At 44.2% G+C, this 17,837-nt stretch overlaps 1 protein-coding gene across 3 annotated transcripts in view; it reads right to left on the reverse strand.

The window, feature by feature from the left end:
* The window catches only part of NEDD4L (NEDD4 like E3 ubiquitin protein ligase), a 342,431-nt gene that overhangs the window by 308,467 nt on the left and 16,127 nt on the right, over nucleotides 1–17,837 (reverse strand). The window contains exon 1 of one of the 3 annotated variants that reach the window (XM_029220917.1): nucleotides 14,996–15,037. The exons of the other annotated variants lie outside the window; for them this stretch is intronic. The gene's annotated coding sequence lies outside the window, so the exon portion shown is untranslated. Of the gene's footprint in view, nucleotides 1–14,995; nucleotides 15,038–17,837 lie in introns of those variants that run through there. 3 annotated transcript variants of the gene reach the window in all.

Consider the following 17,837-nt stretch of genomic DNA (forward strand, 5'->3'; position numbering starts at 1 on the left):
CACTTCCTGTCTCTATGGATGCATCTATTCCAGGCACCTCATATAAAGAGAATAATATAATATAGCATGTTTTTAAGGTCCATCTATGCTATGACAAGTAACAGTACTTCATTCCTTTTTATTGCTGAATAATATTCTATTGGATGGATATACCACATTTTTGTTTACCCATTCATCAGTGGATGGACATTTGAGTTGTTTCCATTCTTTAAGCCCACCTAATTTTAAAGTCTTAACTTTCTTCCCAGAGTGTGAGCATTAGATGTGGATTCCCTTCACTCCCCAAACCCCCTGGGACACCATGTAAACTGCTTCAATCAAACTGTTACACAACCAGCATTAGCTATTATCTTAATTATTATGAACCACTGCAGCACTTCCTGTACATACTACTAACCAGACCCTTTATGAGCGCTGCCTTTTTACGTTCATTCATTCAGTCAAGAAACATTCATTGAGCATCTACTATATTAAGGCACCAAGGTAAATCTACATCCTCAATTGGCAAAACAGATACCCTCTCTTCCCTTATAAATCTCAATCTATTGCATGCTACTACTTAACTTCTGACTTAGAATTTACGTTCCTCCTAAAAATGTATATGCTCTTTGACTCGTTAAGAGAAAACAGTTGTAAATTTAAAAGGAAAGATCATGATGAATAAAATTGCTTCCCACAGCCTATTCGTAACATGGGACACATGAGGGAAAAACAGTCCAAGAATATGCAACAGACAAGTAATAAGAGAACATCCATATAATGGAATACTTTATAATCATTTATAATAATGTGTACTGGGACTTCTCTGGTGGTCCAGTGGTTAAGAATCTGCCTTCCAATGCAGGGGACCCGGGTTCAATCCCTGGTCAGAGAGCTAAGATCCCACATGCTACAGGGCAGCTAAGCCTTCATGCTCTAGAGCCCGCACACCACAACTAGAGAGCTCGCATGCTGCAACTATGGAGCCCGCGTGTTCTGGAGCTTGCACGCCACAACTAGAGAGAAGCTCGCACGCCACAACGAAAGACCCCACATGCCACAACTAAGACATGACGCAGCCAAATAAATATTTTTTTAAAAATGTTTACTAAACCTTGTTTTTTTAAAAAAGGAAATGTTTATTGTATAAATTAAAAAGGCAGTGTAAAAAATCCATCAGGGGTACCATCTCACTGTATAAAAGAATATTAGAAAACTACTAGAAGCATTAAAAAAAATAACATCAGATGGCTCTGGTTGGGTTACTTAAGACTTTTTTTCTTTCTCCTTCACACTTGCAGCTATGAACACATACCCCTTAAAACATCAGCATGTTTAAGAATTGGAGTTTCTACTTAAATCTGAAAGCTTAGAAGCAAAGGAGTCAAGGGGAGGAGCATTGATGGGAGGCGGGCACTGGACACAGGGGATCACTGTGGCTCACCAGAGCTGGGTATTTTTGCTTCATGCACTTTTCCACATATTATATTTCAAAATAAAAAAACATCCAAAAATGTTTAAGGTATGCTCCTTAAGGGCAGGAATCATCTCAAATTAAATCATTACATTTCCCACATCCTTTGCGTAAACTACTCCTAAATAATTACTACATATACCTAATAGGCACTTATTATAAACGCTTAATAAATGCGTTATACACCAATTCTTAACCTTGAAAAATTATAACACTCTTCTGTGACATGCAACTCTGACTGTTTCTGTCATGACGTTAAGTGCTTTTAGACATGGGCAAAAAAATCCAGGTTCCAAACTCCCCCTCCATGAAAACACCACCTGATATCTTACAAAGTGTAAAATTATAAAGATTTAAAGATCAATTTGCAGTCCCAACTCTTGGAAAAGTCGTATGTCCCCAAAAGATGTCACCAAGTAACAGAGCAAAAATGACCAAAAAGTAAGAAAAGCCAGATATACACAAACAAGAAAGAATAATGGAATGTATGATACCAAGATAAGGAAGGAAATCAATAAATCACAGATACAGTACACATCCCGAGCTAAAGCTAAAACCGGTTTGCAAAACCCGGATAAACAAATAGCTGAGACTTCATGTTGCATTTTTAGTCCTGGGTTGCAATCATTTTCTGTACCATTCCTTTCTCAAGTGAAAGAGATGCATTATTTCACTCAAAAATATAAACAGCCTGTCAAATACAAGCTGAGATTATTAGATCACTGGGGAAATGGGCAATTTGAACTCTATGCAAAACACATATGCTAGAGAGAAATTGCCTGGGAAAAGCAGGAAGTGCAGCAGAGTTGGCCAACACTTAACTATTTCTCCAATAATTAAGGTAGGTACTTCTGAACCTGTACCACACAGGTTCAGAGGTGAGGGAGGGAACAGGAAAATTAACAACGCTTGTAGTTCACATCAGGGCAGAGGAAGGTACAACGGCTTAATATACGTATTTTATTTTGTTTGCACTCAGGTCATTCCACATGTGTTCAGATGTCCTTTTGTACAAAATAACAGTAAATCTCCTGCTTTAAAACACGGACTGAGCTCCAGAATTTCATGTGGAAGCCAGTTATTTGAAACTTGGAATCCATCTCCCCAAACATAAATGAGTTTCCGAAGCTAGTCCACAACTGTGGATTTAACTTGCATTGTAGCTAAAACACCGCAAGCTTTTAATTCATGGCCAACAGCAAAGGACAATGCCATGGTGCTATTATCATACAGGAGCTGAAAGGCCCAGACAATTTTTTATCCCTGGAGTTCTCATGCTTCGGAGTCTGGTTGCTGACATTTCTCCGACAAGGGCTGCCCTCAACCCACCCCTACCTCTCCCCGTCCCCAAAGCAGCTTTTTTTCTTTTTTTCCCTTAAAAGCTTGAGAGGCTGACTGCTCTAGGGGACTGTTGCTCTCTCTTCCTGGCAGAGGTCGGGTGGGGACTGAGAAAAGAGCAGCTGACCCTGATCTCCACCAACAGGGCTGGCCAGCCACCAGCAGAACTTTCTGTCTCATCTCACACAGGCCAGGTAGCCTGAGGCACCTCCCCAGCGCCCATGCTCCCTCTGTCATCTAGTAAATGACTGTTTTCTTCTTTTCTTTTTCTTTCTTTCTTGTTTGCTTATACTTGATGGTTAAAAAAAAACAAACAGAAACCCTCTCTACAGATGGTCCCCCAACTTACAATGGTTCAACTCAATACAATTTTTCAACTTTACAATGGTGCCAAAGTGATAAGCCTTCAGTAGGAACCGTACCTCGGATTTTGAATTTTGATCTTTCCCCGGCCCAGCGATGTGCGGTACGATCCTCTCGTGATGCTCCCAGCCAGCCCCACCATCACGAGGGTAAACAGCCGGTACACTTCCAACCGTTCTATATCCAGACGACCATTCTGCTCTTCACTTTCAATACCGTATTCAACAAGTTACGTGAGATAGTCAACACTTCATCATAAAATAGGCTTTGTGTTAGATGATCCTGTCCAACTGTAAGCTCCCGGAAGCATTCTGAGCACGTTTAAGGTGGGCGAGGCCAAGCTATGATGTTTATTTCAGTAGGTGTATTAAATGCATTTTCGACTTAAGGATATTTTCGACTTACAACGGGTTTATTGGGACATAACACCAACATAGGTGAAGGAAGTTCTGTATTTATAGCATCCAAGTGTGGCTACTTGCACAAACACGTGGGGATACTTTCCAAATAAGCAGCAGGTACAGGAATGAGGAACATCCCCCTGGTCCCCCTTGCCTGGCTCTGCTCTCTAGAGCAACAGATGCTTTCCCCGTAACAGTTATTTCTTCCATAAATCATCCATGAGGTGGCTTGCACTAACGAACAGCTTCTCACCTTTCTAGACCAAAAAGGGAATAGGGCCAGCTAACAGAAATAATCCCACTTTACTCTCCATATCAAACCCACCCGCTTCAGTGTATCCAAAGCGTGAGAACCAAAAACCTCAAGGATTATGAAGTCAAACCTGAAGTTTTTTTCCAGAACTCTGAAACTTGAGTCAACTACTGCTCCTTTGAAACAGCTGTGCACCTGCTGGAGCCGGGTGTCCAGGTGAACTCCCCATCCAAATGAATCCTTCTCCGCAAGCACCAGATCCCAGCCCCGCAGCTTTCCCAGGGACCACCTCATTGCCCCTGCGCCCTCTCCCCTGACCCATCCTCTCAGTATTTAAACACTTGCAACCCCAGCAGTTTAAAACAGAAAAATAACTTCCATAACCCCACCCAGAGCAAAACGACTCCTCAATTCTACAACACACACCCTCATGCCTGAAGCTCGCAAGTGCCCCCCCTACTCCACAGCCCCCCGGGACTCCCTTGCAGCCTTCTCAAGCCCTCAGGCAGGGGAGCTGGCCAGCTGGTTAGATCCCAGAGGCAGACTGCCTGCATGCCATCAAGGTCTGCCACTTCCCAGCTGTGATTAGGAACATATCACAAACTTCTCTGAGCCTCAGTTTCCTAATCTACATAATGGGGATAACAGTAGTACCTATCTTTATAGGGTGTTTCAAAAACTAAAAATGAGGTCAGGTCCTGAGGACAGGACCTGGAACACAGTGATTGCTGTTTGTTAAATAAATGAGAAAGGGTATGCACCCTCCTATCTATTACCACGCTTACCACTCGTTACTGTCATCCCATTCCCATAAGCCTTCCTTCTAGAATTCAACAGCAGAGAATGCTAAAGATGACTGGATCTTTAAGATCATCCAAGTACCTCCACTTCAGACATGAAGAAATTAAGGAAGTTAAGATGGGAGACACTCAGTAATTTGCCCAAAGATACGTTGTAATTAAACCCCAAAGCCGAGCCAGCATTCCCATGGAGAAGACTTCATCAGCGTTCCTTGCAGCACAACCGGCAGGTTATTTGTCCTGAGTTAGGCATGCACACCTTACACACAACTTGAAGGTATAGGAGTCTTAGCACATTGCCACACTCAGCCCCAACTGCTTCTTCCACCCAGAAGTAACAAGTCCTAGCATTTGGGGCTGCACAGGAAACTTTATCAACACTCTCCCATTCATGGTCTCATCTAATCCACCACTGTCATATAAGGTGTTATTTTTCCTCAACAGTAGACATGAAGTGGTGAAGTGAACAGACCCATCCAGAGACTAAGTCCAGTTTCACCCAATCCAGCTGTCTTTTTATTCCCACCATGTTGCCCCAGGTCCCTGAAACGAACCCAACAAGGAATGAATGGGCTGACCCAAACTTCCTTTTTTTTTTTTTTTTTTTTTTTTGCGGTACGCGGGCCTCTCACTGTTGTGGCCTCTCCCTTTGCAGAGCACAGGCTCCGGACGCGCAGGCTCAGCAGCCATGGCTCACGGGCCCAGCCGCTTTGCGGCATGCGGGATCTTCCCGGACCGGGGCACGAACCCGTGTCCCCTGCATCGGCAGGCGGACTCTCAACCACTGCGCCACCAGGGAAGCCCACCAAACTCCCTTTTAACCTTCATATTCCTCCTCTTTGGCAGGGCCAGCGCAAGCCCTGTCTCCCAACTGATCCCGCCATTCTCACCTCAAGAAAAGCTCTCTCGCCTCCTTTTTTAAGCCCTCTTTCTGTTTTTACATTTTGTTTTCCCAAAGACCAGTAAAATGTAGATAAGTAGCCAGAGCAATACTAGAAACGCATCTTTATCGAGAGCCAGGAAAGCCATTCTCTATGGAGTCAAATGAGACGTTGTGAAGAAGACCCCTACCAACCTCTCCCTGGAGCAGAGGACCCCAAGCCCGGGGGCTTTTCGAAGCAGAGGGTCCTGGGCTCTCCCCCACCCTTCTACATCAGAAACTCTATGATGGCGCTTGGGAATTTAATCTTGAAAAAAATTCCCAGAAGTGATCCGTAAGCAAATATTAAACTGTACCTAATGATGTTCACATTCAACGTGTAGGACTGAAGTGTACTGATGTCTGCTGTGTACTCTGAAACCCATGTAAAAAAAGATGGGAGAGAGGGGATAAAGATGATAAAGTAAGTACAGCGAAATATTAATTGTAGATTCTAGGTGGTGGGTAAATGGATGTTCACTGAACATTCTTTCAACTTTTCCATAGGCTTGAAATTTTTCATAATAAAATGTTGGTGGGGGGTGGGTGGGGACTGGAGCACTTCTTATGATCCGGATTTGAAAACCACTGAAATAAGAGTGAGTCCACTGCATCGCACGGGGAGGTCAGCTCGGTGCTTAGTGACCACCTGGAGGGGCGGGAGAGGGAGGGCGGGAGGGAGACGCAAGAGGGAGGAGATACGGGGATATAGGTATATGTAGCTGATTCACTTTGTTACACAGCAGCAACTAAGACACCATTGCAAAGCAATTATACTCCAATAAAGATGTAAAGAGGTGGATAGACCTAGAGTCTGTCATACAGAGTGAAGTAAGTCAGAAAGGGAAAGACAAATACCGTATGCTAACACATATATATGCAATTTAAGGAAAAAAATGTCATGAAGAACCTAGGGGTAAGACAGGAATAAAGACACAGACCTACTCGAGAATGGACTTGAGGATATGGGGAGGGGGAAGGGTAAGCTGTGACAAAGTGAGAGAGTGGCATGGACATATATACACTACCAAACGTAAGGTAGATAGCTAGTGGGAAGCAGCCGCGTAGCACAGGGAGATCAGCTCTGTGCTTTGTGACCGCCTGGAGGGGTGGGATAGGGAGGGTGGGAGGGAGGGAGACGCAAGAGGGAAGAGATATGGGAACATGTGTATATGTATGGTTGATTCGCTTTGTTATAGAGCAGAAACTAACACACCATTGTAAAGCAATTATACTCCAATAAAGATGTAAAAAAAAATAAATTAAATAAACAAAAAGGTCACAAAAAAATTAAATTAAGAAAAAAAAAGATGTAAAGAAAGAATGAGTCCAACTCCTCTCTTGGTGGAAGGACACAGGCTTTATCTTGCCGTCTCACTTTACCCACTATGGAGTTCGCCAAAGGTAAGCAAAGAAGCTCAAGAAAATGGAGCCAAACCTCAAACAGGATTAAGAAAAAGTCCACCAGCGCTTTCCCCGCTCTGTGGCCCTGCTATCTCTTGTTTTATATCTTATTATTCCATTAAAATAAAACAAACCTGACTACCTTGCCTAATTTTATTTTACTTGTTCTGATTAATGGTCCCAAGCCTGAGGCAGAGCTCTTCACAGGCTGCTGAAGTCTTTCATCCCTTACTGTGCCCAGTGTCAGAAAGGAAGGTGTCCTATTATACGTTAGGAATAAAAGTTAGGGGTTTGCTCTTCCTGTGACACCAGCCACCAGCTCTTCCCCCTTCACTGCAGTTTACACAACTCCAATTACTAGCACCAGGCCAGTCTGGCTTGGGCCTAAAGTACACCACCTTCCGTCTCACGTATTTGTGGGCTTCTCGATTTATAAAAACTCCTGACCACAAAAAACAGACAGGTAACTTTCCCACTGAGCCACAGTTCAAGCAATCAAGGGAAAGGCTCCTTAACAATCTAGTTTCCTGTGTTTACCAAACGGCATAATCATTTCTCTTGATGTCAGCAACGGCTGTTTTCCGTAGCACTTTGCGCCAACCTAATGATCACTTTGTGCATCCAGACCAGAGGAAAATCTGTAACGAAACACAATTTCCAATGACCTCAGAGCAAAAAAAAGTTCTTAAAACTGCCTCCTGGAGTCTCCTATTTTTTTACTTCCTTTTTGCTCTCTTGGACAGGAAATCCCTGCCACTATGATGTTCTCTGGTCCAGACACTTTTCATAAATTGTATCTGTGCAAACATACTCCCTCCGCCTAAGAATGGGTGAAATGAATCCATAATAGAAAGTATTTGAAATATATGCAGGTTTTACTATTATTATTGTTATTATTCTTTTGTCCAAACAACTGCTTGTCCATCCGACTCTTCAGCTATGGAGATATCTTCCCCCCAATGCCCCGCCCCCACCTCTTGCATCATTTCCAGCATCCTCTTACCCTGAGCCAATCATCCAATACATACTGAGGCTTGTACAGCCAACACTGGCTGACCTCTCAGCGTCCTCTCTCCTACGTGTGTCATTTGGGCTTTGCCTCCTTGCCTTAATGTGCAGCACCATTTCTTCCCTCGAGTTACCCAGCAGAGGACAAGAGTTTGGTTTTATTCTTGATCGCTTTGTAACCACTTGCTCAGCTTTGGGGTTGCACACCATCTATCAGGCAGATGCTTTTTGATCGCCTCAAACTGGCCAAGCTCATCTCTATGGCATTTCTCCCCCTTGTGCTACTTAAGTTTTTCTTAGCCTGATCTTGGGAGGATAAGAGCAAAATGCCAAGGTACAAGGTGCGAGAATGGGGAGAAACACTGACACATCCCACATCGATGAAAGCTTAAGCTCAGGCATTAATTAGGCAGAAGCGTACTACTGGCCCGATGGCCCACATCACCCTCTCAGAATGGAGGAACACTGCCGAGCTGCTCCCTCAATCCAGTGACACGGAAGCAGACCCTGCCAGGGGCAGTAGAGTGGATAGGGAAAATGAGCTGCAGAGTTAAGAATCCAACTCAGGTGGGCTGGTGGGAGGGAGTGAGGGGCCACGGCTTTGTGCGTGGCCCGGTGTGAGCGGGGCTCTGCTGGACTTTCTGCAGGAGTTCCCAGGCTGCTCCCTGCTAAGGAAGACGACGTGTCACCCATCCAACCTGCCATTGGAATTTCTCCCTGGGCAGAGGAGCCTGGTCTCCTCAGGACCTGCTGAAGAAGTAATTTTAAAAAAAAAGAAAAAAAAAGAATCCAACTCAAGGCACAAAATGCCCGAAGTCTGCACAAGCCAGATACTGAAGCCTATGGCAGTTTTCTTACACCCTAGATGCATCTGGATGTGCCCTTATCTATATACATTATTTTTAAATAACTTTATTGAGGTTTAATTCATATATCATAAAGTCTGCCCTTTTCCAGTATATACAATTCATTGATTTTTAATATATTTACCAGGCTGTGCATCTATCACCATTAGATAATGCCAGAAATTTTTCCTCACCCCAGAAGAAACTCTGTACCCATTACAGTCACACCCTATTCCTTCCTCCCACCAGCCTCCAGAAAACACTAAGCTACCTTCTGTCTCTATGGATTTGCCTGTTTTGAACATTTTAACTAAAAAGGTGGCCTTTTGTGTCTGGCTTCTTTGTTGTTGTCAATGTTTTCTTTTCAGTTACTGTACATTTCAACTCCAGAATTCCTTTTTTTTTTTAATAATCTTTATCTCTTTACACGTTTTCCATTTGGTGATGTATCATTCCGTATTTTCCTTTAACTCTTTAGATGTGGTTTCCTATAGATTCTTTGAACATGTCTATCAAAGCTGATGTAAAGTTTTCTGTAGTACATTCAACACCCGGGCTTCCTCAGGGACGGTTTCTATCAATTGACTTTTTCCTGTGGATGGGCCATATTTTCCTTTGTCTTTGGCTGTCGTGTAGTTTTCTGTTGAAAACTAGATGTTTAAAATAATATAATGTGTCAATGTGTGGAAATCAGATTCCAAAATTATTGTTATGGACCCCAGGGTTGTTTGTTGTTACTGTTTAGTGATTTTCTTGGACTAAGTCTATGACGTCTGTATTTTTTGTAACATGTGGCCACTGAAGTCCCTGATTAGTTCGCTTAGTGGTTCAGGAGTAGGTGAACAGAGATTTCCTTAAATGTCTTGAACTAATAAATCTTCCAGCCCTTACCAGGGGCTTCTGTGTATGTGTTGGCTCAATGCTTTGCCAGCCAGTTTATAACTCTACGTTAGTCTCACTTTCTGCTTGCGTAGAACCTCAAGGTCAACAAGAGAATTCAGGGCCTTCTTCAGTCTTCCCTGGGCATCTGCAGAGTCTTGCAGATTCCCAGAAAAATGGTGGAGCTTTACAAGGCTCCTGAGGGACATTTCATTCCCAGATTTTTCTTTCAGTCTGTTTTTGATCAGCTACTGTTGGCCCCAAACAGCAAAACCATCTCAGGCAGCTGTGATTAAACAATTGCAACTGACCATTCTCAACAAATGCTCAGTGAGTAGGGCCCTTACACAAAGTGTGCTCTGAGTCAGATCAAATAAAGACAAGCCCTAAGAATGGAGCTTTTACGTAAGCTGCCAGACGGGTTGACACTTCTTTGGAAGTGGGCCTCTGGGGGAGCTCCGATTCTGTTCTTCCACATCCAGTGGCTACTAGATTGCTGGTTTTCACAGCTACCATAGCTGCAAAGCCGTTGGCTTCCAAGGCCACAGTGGAGCTGGGGCAGGGGGATGGGATGAGCACAAGTTAAAACACCACACAAAGTTCACCGTTCCTGCTGAGATCACATGGCTTTTCCTGAACAAATATTCCTCAGATCGTTCCAAGTCTTCAGCTAATTTCCAAAGTTTTGCAAAAGTTGATATTGATATGTCTTGCCAGTGTTTTCAGTGCTTTTGTGGAGTAGATTTTCAGAAGTCCTTACTCCACCATTGTGGAATTCTAAGGCCCTTACCTGTATTTTTGTGTGAAACTGTAGTGAGGTATTAACCACCATTTTAAACGCAGTATCACTGTGTCAGTCAGCATTACAACATCAACACTTCCTATTCGTATTCCAAAAGACTGCTGCTCCCCTAACAGCACGCCCAAGAAAGATCTGGAGAATTCACAATCACTGCCCTCTATTCCAGCCAAACTTTCTTCCAGGGGAACCCCTAGGACTGTTCCTAAAACTGAGCTAACAAAAGAGAAAAATGATTCAAATATGGAGTACTTTTAGTAATAAGTTTCCCACATTACTAAATTTATATTTACTTCAACATCTGAAAGTTGGTTCCTGATAAGATGGCCCCATTTTCAACTCTAACATTGCTGGTGCTTAGCTACTTGAAAAGTTGTGGAAATAAAGGCTTCACAACTGTGCTTATCCTGCTGTTAACACACTTGCTGAGGAAGGGCATGGAGAGACAGTCATATTTTCTGATAAACCATCCTAGAGAAGAGCATGTAACAAGAAGCCACAGGGCAAAGCATCCTTTTCAGAAGGAAAATTAAGGGAGGCAGTGCCTCAGAGGCCCCACTCGGTCCCCTACTAACAGAGTGTATCCCCATCACTTGAGGGCCGAGCCTGGTCCATGGCCACGCACACCTCAGGGACATCCCTCAAGCTTCTCCCTTTCTTCAATGAATAATGGAAAAGGAGAAAAGAAACTGTAGGTGGGGAATTCTGACGTTTTCCCCTGGTAGGTCTTCTGTCAGCCTTCTGCAGAGCAATTTTGAGGCAAGGGATAACACCTAACACAAGATCATTTAGAGAATTTGCTCACTCGTGTCTGAGTGGCCCAGAATCATATTTACTCTTCCCTCACCTAGCAAGTAACGATCATTCTCGTCTCTGCTGAGACTAAAAACAAATTGGGATTGAGAAGAGCGAGGACAGAGATGCTTCTGTTGCTTGGGTTTAAGAATTCTGCAGCCCTGTTGCCAAACAGCGCAGTCCCGTTTCGCCTTCAGGTAAGTCCACCCCCAAGCCCAAGCAGCCCTGACCCAGTCCACCTGCAGCCCCTGCTGCCACCGTCACCTGCTATCTGGGCTCCTCGCATTCCCAGGCAGGCTAAGGAGTGCCAACTTCCCAAACCGCCTCACCTCACCTCCCACCTGCAAAACACTGTGCGACATCTCTTTCTCCAGCTTCCACGACTCAAATAGCTCCACTGGGACACTAACTACACAGCAGAAAGGACAATACACGTGGGCGGCCACAGGAGTACTCAAAGTGTTGCTCAGGTCCCACAGGGCTACTCATTTTACTTGCTCGCTTAGAGTTTCATTTCTTAGCTAAAAGACGCTATTCCCTGAGAACTACAGGTATGAAAGGTAATCCAGCTATACCCTCAGGGGCCCCCCAGCCAGGTGTGCGAGGTGTTCCAGGTAAGCCAGGTGTGGCCCTGCAGGCCCTTGCAGCGGTTCACCCCACCCTATCCCTAGCCATTGCTTTAACCAGAACATGTCAAATCATTCTGTGATAATTCTTCCAATGCAAACAGCAAAAGGGTATCAGAGAGCTAAGCAGTGGTATTAAGATATTTTATCATGTCCTTTTACTGTCACTCTTCAAGGCCTGAGATCACCATGGTATTACGTACATATATAGCTCCCCCATATTGGGTCCAAACGCTTCCAAGTATGATATGAGAACGTGAACTTTTACCCAGGCTTGTTTTATACTAGGACTCCATAGTGCTTGATCAGAACCAAAAACCAGCAACACAATTCTCCACTGTCAATTTGCTTCTGTGGAACTACATTTTGTTATGCCAACTTCTCACTTGATCCACTCTTGTTCTTTCTTGGCAGAAACCAAAATGCGCTTAGATTTAAATATTCACTTTAAGAGAGTGGGCCTTAAGCGCTTAAATAGAAAAACACTTAAAGATGACAAACTCTGAATTACAGTGTGGGTGTGTATGAGGGGATCTAAGTTTATAAACCTCCCCCAATAAACCCAATCCCCAAGCAAGCTGCAGCACTCATGGAGAAAAAGCTCTCCCAACTAGTTATCTCCTAGCGCCTGGCAATCAACGTCAAAAGTAAACCCCAGAACCTCCTAACGTCTACGAAAACGGAGGCTCTAAAAAGCATTCACAAAAGGCTTCAAAAGATATGAGATGTAACAGGAAAGAGACAAGCAACTGAAGAGACTATGGGGAAAAAACCCACCAGTAATTTCTGCTTTTACTTTTGTTAACATAGAGAAGATTTACCAAGTTTCTCTCCTGATTCTAATTCTACGAGATATGAATATTAAAGAACGTGGCTGATTCTTTTGCTGTAACACTAGAAGTGTGGCGTGTCAGTACAGCCACCTTGGAACCCTAAGCACCTATTTCAATAGTAAGTCAGCATTCCACATCTGGAATTGGACTTTCTCTGCTGGAGGAGCTGCCATTGAAGTCCATTACATCTGACACCCTGAGTGGTGGGCAAGTGTGCCTTCCCAGGGGATAAATTTAACTTCTAGAAACAGCTTCAAAGCCAAGCATAGTGACTAAGATGAGGGTTCAACCCGGTTAAGACCATTTTAATGAGCCTAATGTGCCTAGTAGCCTGGCTGAGAAGGCAGTTTTGATAGAGTAAGGATTACGAAGAAATGCACTGACCCCTGGTTACCCTGTTAAGAGTACAGGCAAGGCCTCCCCAAGAAACCACCTTGAATGGCAATGCTCCTTTGGATGGGCAACGTCCAACACGTCTGTTAAAATAAATAAACTGCTCCTTATTTTACTGTTGTCCCTGGCTAAGATAAGCAAAGGGCGAAAGGAATTTTTTTTAAAAGCAAGAATCCTAAAGTTCAACTTAGGGAAGTACAACTCCAAGTGTGTAGCTGAGGCACCCACTCAACACTGAGCAGAGCACCCTGAGAGGTGCCTTCCTTGCCAGGGGACTCCAGAGCCAATAAAAATGGAGCTCTGTTTGCCTTGAAAACAATACAACAAAAGCATTTCTTACTTGGAAAATCAGCAAGGTCATCTGATGGTGGCAATGGAAAGAGGGTTGCTAAGGAATGGAAAGATGAGAGCCTGAGTGAATTGTGCTCTCTAACTAGGGAAATGTTCAGTACAAAGCTGTCTTTAAAAGCAAAGAGAAGACCAGTGCAAGATCAAATAGCAACTATGGCACAAGATGTATTAGATCTGATTGACATTCTCAATGTAGATGTTACTGGGCCAGGTGAGAATCATCTGTATTCTGATGAATCACAGCTGCGTGATGACAGAGCTGACAGACAAAATACATGGGCTGTCCAAAGAGGCTCTACCACCCACCACAGCAACTCCCTCCCTGCTGGATGAGAGCGGACCACATCCGGTCCAGGAAGCCTCAGGCCATGACGATCTTAATACATTACTACAAAGATCATCAACAACACCACTTTAAGTAACGGAGTGCTCGCCACGATTTCTGGGGCTAAAACTGGTCTTAGTATTCATGATCGAGAGGGCATCGGTAATTCCACCGTGTGTCCAGCTAACAAGACTGATGTGTTTGTGCTCCAGCATACGGTGTAAGAGAAGTCTGAATAATGGGAGTAAAGGAAAACAGAGTGAGGAACCACCACCCGGCACGCGGTAGGTCAGGAGAAGAAAACTTGGCCCAGCAGCCAGTACTTCCTGAGCAGATGACAGATGCGGCTTCAACAAATCAGCATCACCTGCCACATCAAACACCATGCAGTTCATTTGAACTGAATTAGGCGGGGAACTGGATTTGTAATGAATCTGTGCGTTGGCTACAGTGATAGCTATGGTGATAGATGCATTATAAACACATTCATTCCTCCTTTTCTGTTTGGATATATTTTAAGAAACATTATAATAAAAATAATTTAAGTCAACCCGTGAAGTTCTCATTTATGTCCTTTCTCTCAAGGGGGTGTACTTTATTCAGCCTTTAAAAAAACACTATATAGGGCTTCCCTGGTGGCGCAGTGGTTGAGAGTCCGCCTGCCGATGCAGGGGACACGGGTTCGTGCCCAGGTCTGGGAAGACCCCACATGCCGCGGAGCGGCTGGGCCCGTGAGCCATGGCCACTGAGCCTGCGCGTCCGGAGCCTGTGCTCCACAGCAGGAGAGGCCACAACAGTGAGGGTCCCGCATGCCGCAAAAAAAAAAAAAAAAAAAAAAAAAAAACCTAAGCCCAATCAGGTAAGCACTGAGTAAATAGTACCATTAACATAGTGAATAAAACATGTTATTTTTATTATTCTTCTTCAATATTGGGTTAAATTTAGAAGCGATCTTTAAATTGATCGCCCCTTCAATTTTTTTCTCAAAATGTCCTATTACTACTTTCGTGTTATACATGTAAATCTACACGAGGAATTTGAAAAGAAAAAAACCACACTCGAGTTCAATGTTGTATGTAGTATAATCCAGGCCAGCAACCAGCACACTGTGTAAAGTTCTGAGTCCTCCTTTTCTCCATTTTTTTTTCTGATTTTCTATGAAAACATGGACTCTCCTAACATAAAGCTGAAGGCCCTGCTGTTTGCTTACCAAACTCCTGCCCTCCGAAGCTTCTAATTTCTAGCAGAATCGGCATCAGATTGGAAGCTGCAGCAAACAGGTTTCCCCCGAAGAAGCACTGCCTGGATGCAGGAGTCCCAGCACCTCTAAGGACAAAAGAGCTGATAGGTAAAGGACAGAAACTGCACGCTCACCCAGTGGTCCCAGCAGTCCAACCAAGCACCAGGCCGCTGGGAGGCCAGACACAAAACGGGACTTGGGGTCAACACAAAGACTGTTTTATGCAGAGAAATCATGCCCACAAAAACCTATCTCAGCAGGGCAGCCTCATTCAGATCACCATCGAAAGACTGTATCTTAAAATGCATAACCTTGAAAATACCGGTAATATGACATTACAGAGAGTTCAAATGTGGAAACCCTGTCCCTAAGCCTCTACTATCACGGGCCACCAAGGAAGGCTGCCTGGGAACCAGATAATAACCATTAAAAGCAGACAGCAGCTGACAGAATTCTAAACCCCACACTCTCTCTTGAGCCATCAAAAGCCCTCTTGTCATTCCAGACCACACTAAAACAAACTAATTCTCAAAAGGGCTCCTTACCTCTGGCAAATCAAGGTATTTTTAACAGTTCTGCTATCTCTAAATCCAGGGCAGTCCCGAATGACCCTCCCAATCTCTCCCCCAAGGGATACTCAGTAATTAAATTACTGAGAAGCTGCAATGGTTAATATACACAGGGAATAAATAGGGCTTAAAATGATCATTTTCACATTTTATTTTACCTTAATTTAACAGTAGTATTTTTAAAAGGAAAAGATGGTACATATTCATATTTGCAGGAGAAAGCCGACATCTAGACAGTGATAACTTCCGTGAACTCCCTGCTGTAAGATCTTCAGGACTGGAAAATTCGATCCTGTGCAGAGCTGCGTATAAATAACCACCTTCCTTCCTGCCTTCTCCAGTCTGGAGCCAGCACTATAGAGAAAAGAGCCCCACAATTCAATGTGCCTCTTCCTTTGCAGCTCTGCAATGAATAAAACAGCAGGAGAACTGAAAAGGGCACGTCTACACCGGGACAGACAGAAGACCTGGGTTCAAATTCCAACTCCGGCACTTAACTAGCTCTGTGGCTTTGGCCAAGCCACCCATGCTCTCTAAGCCTTGCTTTTGTCACCTGAAAAACGTGGAAAAGAGTATTTAATAATCTCACATGATGGGTTAACGGATTAAATTAGATAACCACGTAAAACTGGTATATACTAGTGCAGGGCTTCTGCACCTTGGCACTATTGGCGTTTGGGGCCAGATAGTTCTTCATTGTGGCAGCCATCCCGTGCCTTATAGGATGTTTAGCAGCATCCCTGGCCTTACCCACTAGATGCCGGTAGCACCTCCTAAGTTGTAACAACCAAAAATGTCTCCAGGCACTGCCAAGTGTTTCAGGGGGCAGGGGGCTTACTCCACAGTTTAAAACCACTGTACCAGGTATTTAGTAAATATTTAATTTTAAAAAGGGTTTCTCCCTTCCTCTCATCCAATAGTCTTCTGAAACAAACCTGGGTGGCAGGGATTTATTCTAGACTGCTCCCTTTTTCTCACCTAATCAATCAGTAACCACATCCAATGCCTTCCGTCTCCTATATACCTCCTGCATTTACCCCGCCTCCCCGCCGGCTTGGTTGGTTCCACTGTCATCACCACCAACTCTGCCCAGCCAGCTGCAGGACCTCCCACTGTGGTCCAACCTCACATCCATTCTCCCGGTGCTGCGTGGTGAGCATTAGAAAAGCACAGATCTACGTGGGTTCTCAAAGCGCTTCAGAAGATAAAGTTCCAGTTCCTTGACAAGGTCCACAAGGCTATTCACACAGAGCCACTTCCTCCTGTGACTTGGGCCACCCATGCCTCTGCTGTCCTTCCTCCCCACTCCCTGGAGAACTGCTCCGAGACACCATGGGGTGGTGGTTCCACCCACAGGCTATGCAGCCAGAGTGCCTTGGTTCGAGTCCTGGCTCTGCCACTTACTAGCTCTGTGACCCCCAAGCAAGTTAGCTAACCTCTCTGTGCCTCAGTTTTCCCATCTGTGAGATGGAGATAAAAGTACCAACCTCCAAGAGCTGTTGTGAAGACTCCACGAGTTTTCGTCAGATATACACATCAGCACCTAGCACATGAAAAGTGCCTGAATTTTAACTACTGGCTTATTTTAATCTAAAACTCAGCTCAGATGTCAGTGTTCAAAGCCGGACACCAGTGTTTTCCACCCACCTTCACAGCCCAGACTCAACAGACCGTCCTGCAGTTATTGCTACTACTTCACTGACCACAAGTGATTGCTGTTTACATGCCCGTCTCAAGCAGGTCAGACCCTCAGAGCAAGGGCTGTCCACTGGCCATCTCAGTCCCCATCACAACATCAGGCCCCGTGCGTGGCTGCCCCACACAAGACAGAATCTCAGATTAGACAATCTCATCAGATCAGCTGGTCCAAAAAAACCCTTATTTGCTCATGCCATACAGATTACCCCTCCATGTTTCTAGTCTGTATCATTACTTACTTAAAATTTTCTTAACTATCCTCCTTCCCTAAAATTCTAAAAGGTCTCCTGCTTCTCTAGGCCCCCGTAAAAGGCAAACACATTCCAAAGAAGAAGGGCACAGACTCACCTTTGATAATTTTACACTGGTTTTTAGTTTCCACAGATTCTTTAAAAGGGCAAAGAAATCCTTGAAACTGTCACTGCCCAGACCAGAGCATCTGCCTGAAACCATCATTTCGCAGACTCTAGAATTAAGGTCACCTGGCAAAGAAGGGCAAGGTCTTTGTTGCCCAGGTGTTAAAATCACCACAACAAGACTGGGAA

This window comes from Monodon monoceros, unplaced genomic scaffold (genome assembly GCF_005190385.1).
Source record: "Monodon monoceros isolate NGI ecotype Baffin Bay Population unplaced genomic scaffold, NGI_Narwhal_1 Super_Scaffold_1, whole genome shotgun sequence".
Lineage (NCBI taxonomy): Eukaryota > Metazoa > Chordata > Mammalia > Artiodactyla > Monodontidae > Monodon > Monodon monoceros.